The 17,172-nt window shown below is 37.0% G+C and overlaps 1 protein-coding gene across 6 annotated transcripts in view; it reads left to right on the top strand.

Moving 5' to 3' along the window:
• COBLL1 (cordon-bleu WH2 repeat protein like 1) overlaps positions 1-17,172 on the top strand; it is a 183,517-nt gene that overhangs the window by 56,339 nt on the left and 110,006 nt on the right. The window lies entirely within an intron of this gene.

Genomic DNA, 17,172 nt, shown 5'->3' with positions numbered 1-17,172 from the left:
ATACTTGGTGAAGATAAAAATCTCTCTATACATACATACACACACATAAATACACATATTTATATATATGCATAATTTTTTTGTTAAAGAATTTTCAGTTTATATCCTTTTACTCTTGTGAGTGCTTGAAATAGTGTTGCTTTTTTTTTTTTAATTTTAAAGGCTCTCCTTTTAGAATGTTATTATAAACGAGTAACTTTACAGAAATATTTAGGGTAGTTTCCCTTTTAAAATAAACATATCTGATTGCTTGATATGTGGGACCAACTTTTCCCTAGAGATGAAGATGAGAAGACTCCTAGAAGGAAGTGGGGTTAGAGAAGAACTGGTAACTGTGATAAGTATTTCTCACAATTCATTTTTGTTTTGATTGGCTCCTGCTGTTGGCATAGATTTAGAAGGTTTAAGAATTCGTATTCTTTGCTTTTCTTTTCTTAACAATACTAAGTCTTAAATCCTAGTACTTGGTGGGTGGGGAAAAGATTTGTGAGTTTAACAATGTCTTTTGGTCTTATATATAAGTGGCATTGACCTAATAGGAGAACACTAGAACACCCCAGGGCAAGGGGGTGTATGTCTTTGAACCATCATCTTTCGTGTTGGGGGTTGAGATTGCTTTTCGATTCCTGTGGACTTCAGCTTGTGCTGCACGCCTACTGAGCCCCAGTTAGTTCTTTCTCCTCCCTCCCTGTCTCATGGCATCATTCAGTAGGGTGTACCTGACTGAACAGTGGAATTTCCCAAATGGTATGAATTTTCTGTGTCATCACTGTACCCCAGTAAAGGTTCACCAAAATGTCAGAATTCTAAAGATGGTATTGTATAATTCTTTAAGGGTGTGCCTGCATTTTCCACTCACCTGATTTTCATACCTTCTCTCCCATGTAGCCTGAAATGAACTTTTATTTTGTGTAAACACCAAAACCAAACCCACTACCCTGGAGTCGATTCCAACTCATAGCGACCCTATAGGACAGAATAGAACTGCCCCATAGAGTTTCCAAGGAGTGCCTGGTGAATACAAACTGCCGACCTTTTGGTGAGCAACCACTTAACCACTTTGCCACCAGGGTTTCCTTATTTTGTATACTTCTGAAAATTTTGAGCAGGGACTCCCCCCGGTATATGATAGCTCTCAAACTCAAGGGCGTTCTTTTTACACTTGATAAGTAGCAGTTTTCTTTTATCTTCCATCTGTGGAATTATTTACGGTATGCATAATTTAAGCCTTACAATAAGGTTGTGAGAATAGGTACTGCTATCTCCAGGAAACAGATGAGAACACTGCTGCTCAACTTCTACTGCTGCAGTTTTGAGGTTTGGAGTTTTCCTTTCAAAAGAAATTGGCACTTTGAAAAGGCAGATAATTCTTTTGCTTAACAAAGAAAGCTCTGCTGTTACCTACTTCAAATTCATTCTGCCTTTCCTAAGTATGTATGATCTTGTGCTTGTAAATAGGAAACCATGGGAACCCTAATCATGATTCATTAACTAATCTTTGAAATAACTCAGGAAATAACTGAACTATCTGGCAAAACTTGCCATAATATGAATTTTAAGACACACACACACACAAACCTCTAATATGATGTTGAAAATTGCTTTTTTGGTAAATGACCTGAATGATTTTCATACTACATAATAGTTTATGAAGGAATACAGTTTTGGTCTTAATAGTTTTCCAGATAAGCAAAATGGTACTGATTTCAGCCTACCATAAAGTAGGCACTTATGCGTGATTTTGAATCATTGAATGTCCTGCCATGCAAATGTCTCTCTTCCTCTATGACATAGGATGATTTTTTCCCCATTTTATTTTTGTCACATGTGGACCCATTGATAATAGAAAGGAATTGTACACAGAAGTTAACATGGAAGCTATAACAATAGGAGGCTCCCGAAGTAGAACATGTTTCCAGATCCCTAGTCACTTCAGTCATTTAGCTTTCAGAAGATGGTAATAACAAAGATAAAATAGGGCCAAACACTGTAATAATAGAATTTCATTTGTATTCTCTCTGGTATTTTTCAGCAAAATAAAATGTACCACAGTTAAACGTGATATACTTGAAAATTAAGTTTGAAAATACTTGAGATTAAGATTTATTGAAAAGCTCAATATATCAAATTTATAAAAAGGTTAGTTTTTGTTAGTGCTGGAAATCTAAATGGTATGAAATCACCTCTTTATTTTTTTAATGGCCTGAAACATGTCTTTTAAAAGGTTTATAAGACACTCTCATGTAAAAAAAAAAAAAAAAAAAATTATTTTTCATGTAGCAGAGTTTTATTCCAGCTGAAATAAAGTTCAATTTGCTTCTAACCTCTAAATAGTGTAGAAGTCACCTAGAAGGAGTAAATTGGGTGTTTCAGAGTTGTGAATCATATTCTTTTGGAGGGTAGATCTGGTTCAAAGAGATAAACTGAAGAGTTTCTCCATTTTGGTGGGGGCTCTTTTTTTTTTTTTTTTAGGGGATGGTTATCTCAGGAATGCTTTTTTGGATGTAAGAAGGCTGGGTAGTGATTCCTGATTAGTTCAGTGGATTTGGGGGTAGGAATGTATATGGGTAGGAATTGTAGGGTGTGTCTTCCAATGGAATGTCCATTCCAAAGAAAGATTCCAGGATACTTTGGGCCAAGAAAGGGGATTAATCCAGGGTGGAGCAGCAGTAGGTCACTTAATCTTGCTAAATATTGATTTTAGGGCAAGGTCTCCACAGAGAAAGAATATACCCTGAAAAGTGTTCTCTCTAGATGCAAAGCATTTAAATATTGCCAGAAGTTTTATGGAGCCAAAAATCTTTTAAGTAACTTGAAAAGGGAAAAATGTTTTTTTTCTCACGACATCTTATGCTTGTTAAGGTACTTTACATATGTACTTTAATACAAACGCTGTGTGATTATCACTATTCAATTGATAGTTGAGGAAATTGAGTCTTACTGAGGTTAAGTAATTTCCCAAGGTCACATAGTGAGTAATAGAGTCTGAATTTGGCCCCGGGCCTTTTGTACCTGGGTTGTTTCTTAATCATGATCCTACTATGGAAAGTTGGCCAATTCTAATTATGTAATAGCTGAAACCCTAACTTTGTTCTCCTAGGAGCCAATAGGAATTGGTTCAGAAAGTGTATCTACTCTTTAGTTAAAAAATAAAATAATTGAGCATTTATCTGTTCCTTTTTGATATTTTAATATAAATGCCATGTGTATCATGAGACAGTTTTCACTTTTTTTAAACAGGAAAGCATTTAATACCGGGAATTTGATGCTTAAAAGATGTTGGCAGTTTGGAGCAGCAGGACCTAGGCTAGACCTGCAGGTGTTACCGCCACATATCTGGCATGCCAGAGGTGCCACTGCCTCTGCCACCCTCGGGAAGTTAGTGAGGCTTCCCCTAGAGCTTAGTTTTGATCCAGAAATCATGAAAATATCACCATCACAAATAATGGCTCAGAAGCCACCCTGTGCGTGATGGATTTATCACAGCAAAAAATGAGTGTCTCATGCCTTGCTTTTTTTACTCCCATGAAATGAGTGACTGGATAGTGGAGTGCTGCTGCAGCAAAACCCAGTGCCTCCCTGACCTGCCAGTCTCACCTTCTCCTTCCTAATCTCTTGCCCATGTAGCTAGTTGCAAGGGGGCCTAGAAAGAGTATTATTTAGGATTTTGGCTTCTACCATACAGGAAGGCACACAAGAAGGAATTGGCATGGAGGTTGAGTGCCCATCAGCTACACCCACCATACCATTCAAAAACAAAAAATTAAAGGTATGTTGCATTGTTTTACATGGACCTCCCTCACCCTCACGCCTCATTGAAATGTCGCCTTTCATCTTTCTGGCCATGTGTCATGTGGAAGATTTTTTTGAATTTTCCGCTTCAGTGTTCTGAGTGAGTAGATATACAGGTGATGAGTTTTTTTTTTTTTTTTTCTTTTTTTTAACCATGCCAATAGAGACTGTCAGTGAATAAATGCTTATATAATAAATATTTGATTAAACTATGCAGTTATACTTTTTTTCTTATTTTAGCATTTGGAATAGCAAGTGGAGCAAGGGATGCTAGAGTTCTTAACATCTAGCTCTTAATCCTAAAAGACCAGAAACAAGTAGTTAACAGATATAATCCTGGGAGAATGTTCTAGGGTCTAGTATATAACTGGGAAAGTACTCTGCAGAGTGCGTTTTTAAAGATAAGCTGCAGAGAATCAAATGTGTGTATACAATATATACTCACGTATATATTTGTGTGTGTGCTTTTTCTAAATGCAAAGTAATTTAGATATAAGTTTCACTAGAGATTTCTGATGGGAGTCATCTTTGGAGAGCATGCTATAAGGTGATATGTCAAGTTATGCAGAAGTATGCAAAGGAAAGAAGTTATTTGTAAGTTGGAATTGTGTCTTTTGGCATTGTTTTTAGGTCAGGTGCCTAAAACTGTCAAAAGTTTAGTTGGTTTCAAGAGAGAAGTACAAAGTCCTCCAAAATGTTTTCCCTCGGTAATCGATGTATTGCATAAACCGTGTTTTCTTCTCTAGAGTTCTTTCTGTAGTCTATCCATTTTCTTTCTTGTTTTCTTAAAAGCTTTGATATTTAGTGAGCAGGTATAAGATGCCATTGTAGAAGTTAGGGGAAAAGATTAAGAGAATCTTTGTTCATATTTAATTACAAAGAGTATTTGTATTTCATATTTTTGTGTTGATATTTATATTGTTTTTAATTCCCTCATCTGTTTCCTCTCAATGCATTTGGGTATAGAGGAAAAAAAAAAAAAAAAAAGCTGTTTTGGAGGTATTTGCAGTTATATAATTAGCCCAATATGTGTAAAACATCCATCAACTTAGGTGTAGAAAAGAAGTAGCCTTAGCTAAGAATTCTCTAATTACATCCGTGATTACTCTTACTTGAAGATGTTTTACAAAGGAATGATGGAGTGATTGCAGAGAGAATATCTGCAATTATAATCTAGATTTTGATACAAGAAATAGGCTTGTTGTTTATAGGTTTTTATGTAGATATTTAAGTAGTAATTAACTAACCTTATTTTCTCACCTATTCTAAGGTCTGAATAGAAATCATCCAAATGCCAAAATATAGACTTTTTGTAATTAATGAATTAACTGAGTGTTCAGCTGTACACTCTGAACCCCATTCCATGACAAATACAACCTCCATTAGTCACCTCCCTCTTCTTCCCCATGTTATTCTTGCTCTTCGGGAACATTGCTTTTTCTTCGGAAGATATTCATTCTCCTAAGCACAAAGATGATATTGGCGTTTCCACATGCCCTGTGTGTTGGCTTCCAATTTTTCTATCACTCATGTAAGAGAGGAAATAATCCAAAATCCTTCTACCTTGGAGATTGCTGCTATTTGGCCAAACACTCTTGACTATCCTCTTAGCTGCCATTTGCTAGCTTTTTTTCAGTTCCTTCCAACTTTATGCCATCACAGTCTCATTTAGGATAGGGTATTTGACTTATTCAATAGCCTACCTTATTTATTTATTTTTTTTCTTTGTACCTCCATCGTTTTCCTGCAAACTGTGTCCCTTGTTATTAACTGGAATTACCATACCTCTGACTAAAATAATAAGCTCAGAAATTCTATTCACTCTACAAATTCTTATCCTCCTAGCTTTCCTACTAAATCTACTACCTTCTATGTCTCTTGAACCTTACTTATGTTCCCAGTTATCTGGCATCTCATGCATTTATTTCTCTGTTGTGTCAAAATTCTGGAGTCAGTCATTTAAACTTCTCTCAACAGCTGACTCCATTTCAGGTTTTCCCGTATCCCTAGCCCAAATATTTGCCCAACATACTACCAACTGCCTAAATTATGGTATTTCTGTTTCTGCTCTCCATGTATGCAGCTGGAGGGAGAAAGTGGGCTTTTGTATAACCATGTGGCAGACTCATACCATATATCTCGTGCAATTTTCATGAACTCCATGGAAACTATTGTTATTACCTTCTTCTAGATTAAAAAAAAAATTTTTTTTTAAACAAGGTGCAACGTTATGTTTGAACCCAGATCTCCTGATGCTTGGTAGCGTGATGGCTACAGCAATTCCAGATGTCACAGCTACACATCAGTCTTTGAAAAGAATGTCTTTTCCCCTCAATGTCAAAATGCCTGGGTTTCACTCTGGATCAACTTTAAGCCAGACCGAAGTAATTCCTATGGCTAGACGCTGCCTTTGGTTGACATAGTAACGCTACCCTCTAATAGGCTTGGGCTCGTGTTACTGCCGGTTGTGGTAGTGAAGTTGTGAGATTTTGCTGCTTGTTTTAGGCCACTCACAGCCCACGTGTGGCTAGGGATGGGAATCAATCCCATCTAGTTCCCAGGACTGCTAAACCGTAAAAGATGTATGAAGCGGATGCTAGAGAAGGGAATAACAAGTGCTTGTCTTAGTGACTAATGTTTTTATTCAAAATAAAGGGTTTCTTGTATTTTCAAATTCTAATAGCTTATTTCAGATTTGGCTACAGAAGTATTAGGAAAACAAGCCATAAGAGAAGACAAAATGAAATCAATAGTGGAAAAATTTTGCAGGGTTTATTTTCTTCAGAAGCCTCATGTGGGAATGGGAAGTTATAGGAACAGCGAGTTGCAGCTTTAAGGGCCATATAAGCTGGAAGATCATGATACAAAGTAATTGAAGTTTTAGATGAAAGGGTAGCTCAGGTGATCCACCAAGTAGTCTTTAAAGGCATACCTTGGAGATATTGCGGTTTTGGTTCCAGACCACCGCAATAAAGCAAATTTCACAATAAAGTGGATCTCACAAATTTTTTGGTTTCCCAGTGTACATAAAAGTTATGTTTACACTATACTGTAGCCTACTAAGTATGCAGTATCATTATGTGTAAAAAAAAAAAAAAAGGTAGACACCTTAATTAAAAAATATTGGTAAAAAATGCTAACCATTATCTGAGCCTTCAGTGAGTTGTAATCTTTTTTCTGGTGGAGGGTCTTGCCTAATGTTAATGGCTGGTGACTGATCAGGGTGCTGGTTGCTAAAGGTTGGGGTAGCTGTGGCAATTTCTTAAAATAAGACAACAATGAAGTTTGCTGCATCTATTGACTCTTGCTTTCATGAAAGATTTCTCTGTAGCATGCGATGCTGTTGGATAGCGTTTTACCCACAGTAGAACTTCTTTGAAAATTGGAGTCAGTTCTCTCAAACCATACTGCTGCTTTGTCAACTTAAGTTTATGTAATGTTCTAAATCCTTTTTTCTCATTTCAGTATGTTCACATCATATTCACCAGGAGTAGATTCCATCTCAAGAAACCACTTTCTTTGCTCATCCATAAAAGAATCAAGTCCTCATCCATTAACGTTTTATCATGAGATTACAGCAATTCAGGCACATCATCAGGCTCCACTTATAATTCTAGTTCTCTTACTATTTCCACCACATCTGCAGTCACTTCCTCTACTGAACTCTTGAATCCCTCAGAGTCATCTATGAGTGTTGCAATCAGCTTCTTCCAGGCTCCTGTTAATGTTGATATTTTGACCTCCTCCCGTGAATCATGAATGTTCTTAATGGCATCTAGAATGGTGAATCCTTTCCAGAAGGTTTTCAATTTACTTTGCCCACGTCCATCAGAGGAGTCACTCTCTAGGGCAGCTATGGCCATACAAAATGTATTTCTTAAATAATAAAACTTGAAAGTTGAGATTACTCCTTGATTCACAGACTGCAGAATGAATGTTGTGCTAGCAGACATGAAAACAACATGAATCTCCTTGTTCATCTCCATCAGAGCTGCTGGGTGATCAGATGCATTGTCAGTGAGTGGTAATATTTTGAAAGGAATCTTTTTCTGAGTAGTAGGTCTCAACAGTGGGCTTAAAATATTCAGTAACCCATGCTGTAAACAGATGTGCTGTTACCCAGGCAGAGTAGATTTAGCATAATTCATAAGGGCCCTAGGATTTTCAGAATGGTAAATGACCATTGGCTTCAACGTAAAGTCACCAGCTACCTGAGCCCCTGATGAGAAGTTGGAAGTCAGGCGGTGGCTCCTCTGTAGCCCTGAAGGCCCTAGACGGCCCCTTCTTCCAGTAGACAGCTGTCCCGTCTGCACTGAAGATCTGCTGTCCAGCGCAGCCCCTTCCTCAGTCACGTCAGCCAGATCTCCTGGAGAACTTGCTGCAGCTTCTACATCAGCACTTGCTGCTTCACCTTGTCCTCTTCTGTTACGGAGTCAGTTTCTTTCCATAAACCTCACGAGCCAACCTCTCCTTGCTTCAGATTTTCTTCTGCAACTTCCTCATCTCTCTCAGCCGTCATAGAATTGAAGGGAGTTAGGCCTTTGCTCTGGTTAGGCTTTGGCTGAAGCGAACGTTGTGGCTAGTTTGATCTTCTATCCAGACCGCTAAAACTTTCTCTGTATCAGCAAGAAGGCTGTTACCACTTTTCTTATCCTTCGTGTGTTCACCGGAGTAGCACTTCTAATTTCCTTCAAGAACTTTCCCTTCGCATTCACAATCTTGGTTAAAAGAGGCCTAGCTTCAGCCTTTCTTGCCTTTTGGCATAGCTTCCTTCTTAAGCATAATCATATCTAGCTTTTGATTTAAAGTGAGAGACATTTGACTCTTCCTTTCACCTGAACACTTAGAGACCATTGTAGGGTTATTAACTGGCCGAATTTCAATATCGCTGTGTTGCAGAGAAAAGGGAGGCCTGAGGAGAGGGAGGGAGACGGGGGAACAGCTGGTCGGTGGAGCAGTCAGAACACACAATGTTTATCGATTAAGCTCTCCACCTTATATGGGCGTGGTTCATGGCACCCCAGAACAAGTACAATAATAACATCACTGATGACAGATCACCATAACAAATATAATAATGAAAGAGTTTGAAATATTATGAGAATTACTAAAATGTGACACAGACATGAAGTGAGCACATGCTATCGGAAAAATGGTGCCAGTAGACTTGTTCAATGCAAGGTTACCACAAACCTTCAATCTGTTAAAAAAAAAAAAAAAATGCAGTATCTGTGAAGCATAATAAAGTGAGGTACAATAAAATGTAATCAATAGCTAGTAAGTGAAGCTAGTGAATTTGAGGGTTCAAGGTCAAAGGGCAAGGGATTCAAGAGTAAAAAGGAATAAGAAGCTATAATTAGAGGATGGGGTGATAAATTTGATATATCTGCTGTGCAGACATTTTAGCAATGACAAGGTCCCTGTAGTATGGAGTTCAGGTGTGAAGAGGTTAGAGAACTAGGTAGAATGTTGAATGGACTATCAATATGGGGACTGACGTTTACAGAGTAGTGAAAGCAGTAAAGAAAAGTACGTTTACTTTGAGCCAGATGTCAAGTTCCTCAGTGTTTGTGGAAGGTGATGTGGAGTTCAGTGATTAAGATGGATAAAGTGGTAATATACCTGGATGATGAGCCTCATGGAGGAGGAGTGGTTGTTAATGAACTACAGTAATACTTTGTGTGGAAGGCACAGAAGGGACTTAGGAAAATGCTGATAGTGCTGCCTATCCCTGATCTGCAGAGGCAAGGTGGGAATTCACAGACTCCATTTGAGAAGTTTATGATGAAGATGGCATAATCGAGGGAAAAGGCAAGATTAGATGAAGGCAAAGAAGTAAAGGGAATTTTTGTAGAATATGTTAAGAATTATATAGAAAGCTTCTTGGAAATTGGATAGTGGTTCCAGAAAGTACCATGGAAATTGCTGGAAAGGGGAGTTAGGTATGGGTTTGGTGAAAAAGAACCTTAGAAAGTAATATTTAAGCTACTCTAGGCAGTAATTATGGGTCATGGGTCTGAAGGAGACAGGAGACAGGAGTTGCAAGATAAAGACCCTTTGTCCAGGATCTCTGTGGTGTGATTCCAGCCATTTTTTGTTTGTTTGTTTTGTCATTAATGCAGAAAATAGATAGATTTTTTTACTATCGTCATAAATGGGAAATGTCAGATAATGAGATAGTAGTTGATAAGCAAGAAGTATGTGTATTAGATTTACCTGAAATTAGATTTACTTTTTTTGAATATCACTGCTTCATGTCAGTCCCTTTATTACCTTCAGCTGCCTGTTTTATACCTGTCTGATGTAAAAATCCCCCCTATTATTTGGGGGTAGGGAGTTTCTCTTTTTATTTATTTTTTTCAATGGAGGCATCAGTTGTAGCCCATGTCCCTGAATCAGCTTTCTATTTTCTTCTTGGAGAATAAGCTTCAGATGTTTGAGTTTTCTTTTTTTCCTTTCTTGGACTCCAACTCTGTTGAAAACCCCCAGCAAGTATAAAGAATAGTGAAATGATGGCTGGAATATCTGTACAAGGTTTATTTTTGCTACCATAGCAACTGCAAATAGCTAGATTCTCTCACTTTTGGAACTCCTGGCTCCTATGAAACTGTTTGGTACAATTCATGTATTAACCCCAGCTGGAAGATGTGGGCTCTGTTCCTGGCTCATCATGAAAGGCTTTGCCTATTGTTTTTCTTTTCTTTAAAAAACAAAATGAAACAAAGCAAAAAAAAAAAAAAAAAAAATCTATGACTTCTATTCATTCATAGGGTTATCTAGGAGTATTCTTGTGAATATCCATAGTACCCTTCATTTTATAGTAATTTCTTCTTTATGATCATTGTTTTAAAAAAAATCATTTATTGACTCCCCTACTATCAGTGACTCCAAGATGAAAGTGACAGCATTCCTGCCCTAAAGGAATCCACATTGTACAAAAGGAAATAGATAAATGCATTTAAGTATAATACAGAGCTTTTGCACCCTATTGTTGTTAGCTGCTGTTGAGACAGATCCAACTCATGGCAACCCATGTATGACAGAACTAAACTTTTCGTGGTCCTGCACCATGTTCATGACTGTTCATATGTTTGAGTCCATTGTTCTGGTCATTGTGTCAGTCCCTCTCACTGAGGGTTCCTCTCACTTTTGCTAGCCCTCCACTACCAAACATGATGTCGTTCTCCAGCAATCTATCCCTTCTGATGATGTGTACAAAGTAAGCAAGTCAAGGTCTCAGACAATATTCTGTGATCCACAGGGTTTTCTTTGGTGAATTTTCAGTAGATCTCAAGGCTTTTCTCCTCCTCTGTTTTAGTCTGGAGCTCTGCTAAAACCTGTCTAAAGTCACCGTGACTTGAGAAGAGGAGAAGCCTAGAGATATTATAGTGGCCCACCTGGACCTGCTTCTTCTCCTAGCTGATCTCAGGTCTCGACATCTCCCTCTCATGATGGCCTACTCCTAAAGCCTGGCTTAGCAACTCTAGGGAGAGTGTGACAATATCCACTCCCATCAGTAGTGTGTGATGGTTTTAACTTCATTCTTTTTTTTAATTAATTTTTATTGGGCTTTAAGTGAAAGTTTACAAATCAGGTCAGTCTCATATAAAAATGTACATAACCTTGCTATACACACCTAATTGCTCTCCCCATAATGAGATAGCACAGTCCTTCCCTCCACTCTCTCTCCTTGTGTCCATTTGGGCAGCTTCTGGCCCCCTCTGCCCTCTCATCTCTCCTCCAGACAGGAGATGCCAACATAGTCTCATGTGTCTTACTTGATTCAAAAAGCTCCTTTTTCACCAATATCATTTTCCATCCCATATTCCAGTCCAATCCCTATCTGAAGAGTTGGCTCTGGAAATGGTTCCTGTCTTGGGCTAACAGAAGGTCTGGGAACTATGGCCTCTGGGGTCCTTCTAGTCCCAGTCTGACCGTTAAGTCTGGTCTTTTCGTGAGAATTTGGGGTCTGCATCCCACTGCTCTCCTGCTCCCTCAGGGGTTCTTTGTTGTGTTCTCTGTCAGGGCAGTCATTGGTTGTGGCCGGGCACCATTTAACTTCATTGTTATTTTTGTTTACAATATTAAATGTCTGAAGCCATTATTGCTAAATCTTGGATATGTTTGGAAGGAGGAGGAGTTTCTTTTGGAGTTCAGTTTTTGATCTGGCCAGCCCAGCCAAGACATGTGCTCCGTACACTACTGATTCACAGGACAGCCTTTGTAAGGGCCTCAGCCCACATACTGGCTCAGCCTGAGAGGCCCACACCCTGCCGTTCTGAAAAACTTGTGGTATTTTGACACTTCTGTTGGATTATTGCTGTGGAAGTGGAAAAAAATGTAGTCTTCCTAATCACATACTGAAAGAGTAATCATTCCTTTAATAGATGAAAAAATACTTATAAAACTAAGAAAACTACTGAATTGTTGATATATTTTAAACATGAACCGCTTTATTTTAAATACTTCTTTCCTTAAGGAGATTATAATTTTTAGGAGATAAACTTAGATTGGTAATAAATTTTCTTAATATTTCAATCATGTTAATACTTTAAGCTTTTGTTAAGCACCATTTAACGTACATTAATAAACCTGCTATTTTATGTCCTAATTGCTATTATGATGCATAAATCTTTGCCCAGAAATCTTCTTGCTATATTAATAGCAGTCTTAAAATATCTGGCTTAAAAAAAAAAAAATGTGGTAAGACATAAAAACTACCATTGGAGCAATTTTAATGTGTATAATTCAGTGACGTTTCCACATTAACAGTGTTGTTGCAACCATCACCACCGTTTAGTTCCAGAACATTTTCATTCCAAAAAGGAAATCCTATACCCATTAAGCAGTCACTCCCTACTCTTCTGAGCTGCTTTCTGGCTGGTTTTTGATGTAAATAGTAGTAGTGATTGGTTTCAGAATAATGGAAATAAGCTGGTTTTATCTTTATTGCTCAGTTTATCTAGTGGTATGACAATGCTCTTCCACTGAGGGTGTTAGACTAATTTTCTGGCCACGTAAGCATTTTTTTCCCCCTTTTTAAAATAAATTAACTGACATAGAGGGTTGACATAGTGGATCTACTGTAGAAATTTTTAAATTTCGTATTAAAACATTAATGATGTTATTAATGGAGTAAATGAAACTCAGAAAACTAAAAACAAGTGATAATAGAATAAAGGTCAGGCATTTTCTTAAGCTTTCATACTACTGAGAATTAACTGCTAAACTCAAGCTAGCCCTCATGATTATTCACACTTTTGCAATCCATGGAAACCTGAAATTGCAAAACGTAAAAGTAAATGACAGTTCAAAGTAACGGGGAATTGACAGTATTGTCTAAATGAAAAATGTCCTAAATTACTAGGAAATTATAGGAGAGGCTAAAGAAGACAAAAACATCAACAACAAAAAAACTTAAAAAAAAAAATCACACATGGCTTTGCTCAATTTTAATAATTAAGGGCATTGATAATGTTAATAATTATTAAGAGTAATTATTAGGAAAGCATGTGTACAACTGCCCAAAAAAAGCAGTAGTGAAGTTGGAATACCTCGATGTGCTCTTGAGAACTGTTGAAAATAGGTTTATTTTGTTTTCATTTTTTTCCTTTGCAGGTAGTTCCCTTATGCTTTTTTTCTCCCTTAACCTGTTTTGAATACAGAGTACTTTATAAGATCAGCACTTTCACAGACAGCACTTAGAAACAGAATTGGGTGGGTGGTTGAATATGGAGCACATTTGGAATTAAATTTGGCTTTTAGTTTCATGGACAAGGAGGTAGGTTCTAGAAGCAGACTAAAAAACTGGGTTCAAATCCTGTCAACCCCCTTAACTGACCTTTGACTCTCTAAATAGTTCTTGACTGTCTTGCAAATAAGCAGAATACCTGTTGTGTAGGGTTTTTGTGAGAAGGAACAAAAGAATACCTGTGAAGTGCTTTACATAGTATCTGTCCTGCAGAAAATACACAGTGACAGTTAGGCTGCTTATGACCAAAATGATACCAATCCATTCTTTTATCTAAAAAATAAAATGTTAGTCCTACACTTCTACAACTTAGTAGTAACAATATGATTTTTAGGCACCCCTCACACACAAAAAAAATAAAAAAAAAATTTTTTTCCACAAAACAGTTCCAGCCTCTCACTGTAAGTATTTTCCATACATTTTTCTTTGGTCATGGACCATTAGTGTACTCTTTTTGTCCTGTGGATATGGGGCACCTAAAAAAAAACCTAATAATTTAAAGTAATGTAAAGGAAATAAATGTTTTCTCTATATGGTATTCGTTGTGATCTATGTATAAGGTGCTGAGTCCTTTTTTTTTTTTTTGTGCCCATGATTTTGAATTTGTGAAAAAACACTTCTGATTAAAATACATTATGAAATTCAGACTATTGCAGAGTGAAACATATTACTCACTGCTGATGAAATTCTGGAGGGGTGTGTGTGTATTTAAGGTTCTTCCAAGATTAAGGAAACGCCCAGGGGGAAATAGGCACATTACAGGCAAGCTATTCTTAAAGGTTGTCTGTTCTAGAGTTTGCCTGAATGGAAGAGCAAATTATTGACTGAGAATTATAGTTACCTCTTGCCCAGAGACCTCACAAGGAGACACACGGTGTCTCTTGAAAACACAGCATCTCCACTGTGTCTCTTGCTTACTCTGTCTTTTGAACTTCCACTCAGCCCAGCAGAAGACACTGGCAGCACCTCCCAGGGCAAACATCATTTGGTTTCTAAACAAGGCTCAAAGCTGAAACTACACAAAACTGGAGTGGTTGCTGAATAAATAGGAGTACTGCAGCTCCTGTCCATACCTTGTGATGATTATTATGTCTGTATCTTTATGAAGCTCGTAACCTAGTATTCTGAGAGCCAAGGAAAATAATATTTACATCTTCAACAGATATTTAATTATTCATTATTTTCCAAGAGGATATCACCCTAAAAATTCGGTCTAGAAAAAGCCCTCATAAAAAAATCTCACTACTTTTTCATGTGATGTACAAGCATTAAAAAAAATAATAATAGTTGTCGTAGAGTAAGAACACTCACTTCTGTTAAAGCAAGGAGATTTATTGAGGGTAATACAGCTCACAGATTGGGGAAACATAGGGCAGAGAGGAAGCTACCAAGTGCTCCTACCTTCCAAGGGAGAGGTGAGCCTTTTATGTGGTAAGATGGAGTGGGTAAAATGGGGTGGAGTAGCAAGAGACCATCAACACTGTAATCTTAACAATAGCAAACCAGGGAGACCACCAACATCATAATCAACAAACCCTTCCTAGAACAGACACATTCTCACCCCCACCTTTATTTGCTAAGAGTTGTTAAAGTTTAGGAAGGTCTCTGGCTACATTCTCAGGAATGCAGAGGCAGAGGCTTTGGTCAAACTAAAGTCTGATTCAAAATGGAGTCTAGTTAACAACATGCAGTGTGATTTAAACCAGGGTTAGCTAACAGCCAGGTGCCTCAATTTGGAGTATTCCTACACATTTTGTCCTTATGATCATCAGTCTCTGCAGAGATTCCTTAATCATTATAGTAAGAGTGATTTGTTGACTGAAGTTTGTATGGGAAAAAACCACATTAAGAGGAACAAGTTGGCAAGAACTAGGAGAGCTAGCCTGTGGTATGAAATTATTTTCATCTAAAGATTTAGTGTCTGAAAAATACGTAATTGTTTGCATAGCTAGAAAGTTTCAGGAATAAAAAATAAAAGCTACCAAAAAAATAGGTCTAAGTTGGTAGAATAAGACTATTTCAACTGTAGTAAGTATTAAACAAGGTAAAAGGACTTTACCAAGTAATGAGACCAACTCTGTGAAGAGCAGCTAACAACATGAGAGTATTTATAATGATGAAGCAAGTCCAAAAATTTCAACAGCTTGCATGGGATCTTATTCTGTGATCTTGAAATTAGCTGTCTGCTTCTGGCCACTGGGGTGGCTCAGCTTCAATTTTAAGTCTCCAGATGATTGGCAATTCCAAACAAATGCTCTAGCTCTTTTAAGCTGTGACAAACATATCTAAGGTTTAACACCTTCCAGTTTGGCTGCACACGGTTCCTTCCAGTAGGGTTCCAATAAGTCCTTTAGGTGATGTCTCTTCCAATATCAGCCCTGATGAGTTTAGTTTCTGTCATCAAAGACCTCCCTCGCCTGTAAAAAATAGCCTTTTGAATATTGGATTAAGAATTGACAGTACTTATTGGTGCAGTATTAAGAATGTCAAGGGCCTTTCGGTTTTGAAGAACTACTTCTCTATCATATTCATTTCAGTATCCATTTAATCATTTAAAACACTCTGCTGATTTCAGTCCTATATCGTTGATTTTGGTTCCATTCAATTCTGAATCAGCAGCAGTCTGAAAATTCCATCATCTTCTACTTAAGAGTTTTAGAAATCTTGATTTCGTCCAATGGTAATCAGTAAAGTTAAAACTATCTGCAGATGACAAACTTAAAAATGGCTGTGGTTAGCATATAACTCTTAAAAGGGATAGACTTGATGGGAATTAACTATAAAAGTAATGGAAAGCCAAATAAAATCAAATAAAACATTTTAGACAAAAATATCTCTAAAGTGATTAACTTTATCTTCAGATATAACACATAACAATCTTGAGACATGGTGCCATATAGTCAGGATGTATCAAGAATATGCTAAGATTATTAGTCTCTAAACATCTAAAAAAAAAAAAAACAAAAAACAAAACCAAACCCAGTGCCGTCGAGTCGATTCCTGGTCGTCTGAAAGTTGTCAGGAGTTTATCGTAGGTCCTGAGAAAAAATATTTGAGTTATTAAAAAAAAAAAAAAAGATCTTAAAGGTAAAAAATCTTAGGTTTTTTTTTTTTTTCCTTCAAAGCTATGCATCTGTGTTTTTGGCTCAGGAATCTTATTTTAATGAAAGGCTGAAACTCATCTTTGAGGCAGATTACACAAAGAATAAATTAACTCTTCAACCAGTAATCAAAGAAAATTTGTTATTTTAACACTGAGAAACCCAATTCTTTGCTTTCTATGTTATTTGTTACTAAAAGTTCTTTTAAAATGTCATCAGTTAACCCACCAAACTTTAGCCAGATGGGTAAAAACTTAGAACATATCAAATAAATTTCCTTTTAAACATTGTCTCTGTCGCATATCTCTTATAGTATAACCCTTTTACATGGCAAAAAAAAGAACACACTTGTTAGCAGACCTGAATATATACACACACATATATATGTATATATATAAAAAATATATATATGTATATATTGTTTCTCTGTGGCATAAAAATCAAAACAAATATCTATTATTATCCTAAACATCTTGGAAATTATTTTAAGCCTATATACCATAAGACATAATTACCATTGAAATTTTA

The sequence above is a fragment of the Elephas maximus genome, chromosome 6, assembly GCF_024166365.1.
Source record: "Elephas maximus indicus isolate mEleMax1 chromosome 6, mEleMax1 primary haplotype, whole genome shotgun sequence".
NCBI lineage: Eukaryota > Metazoa > Chordata > Mammalia > Proboscidea > Elephantidae > Elephas > Elephas maximus.
Note: the sequence above shows the minus strand (reverse complement) of the source record. Positions and strands in the feature narration are given on the sequence as shown.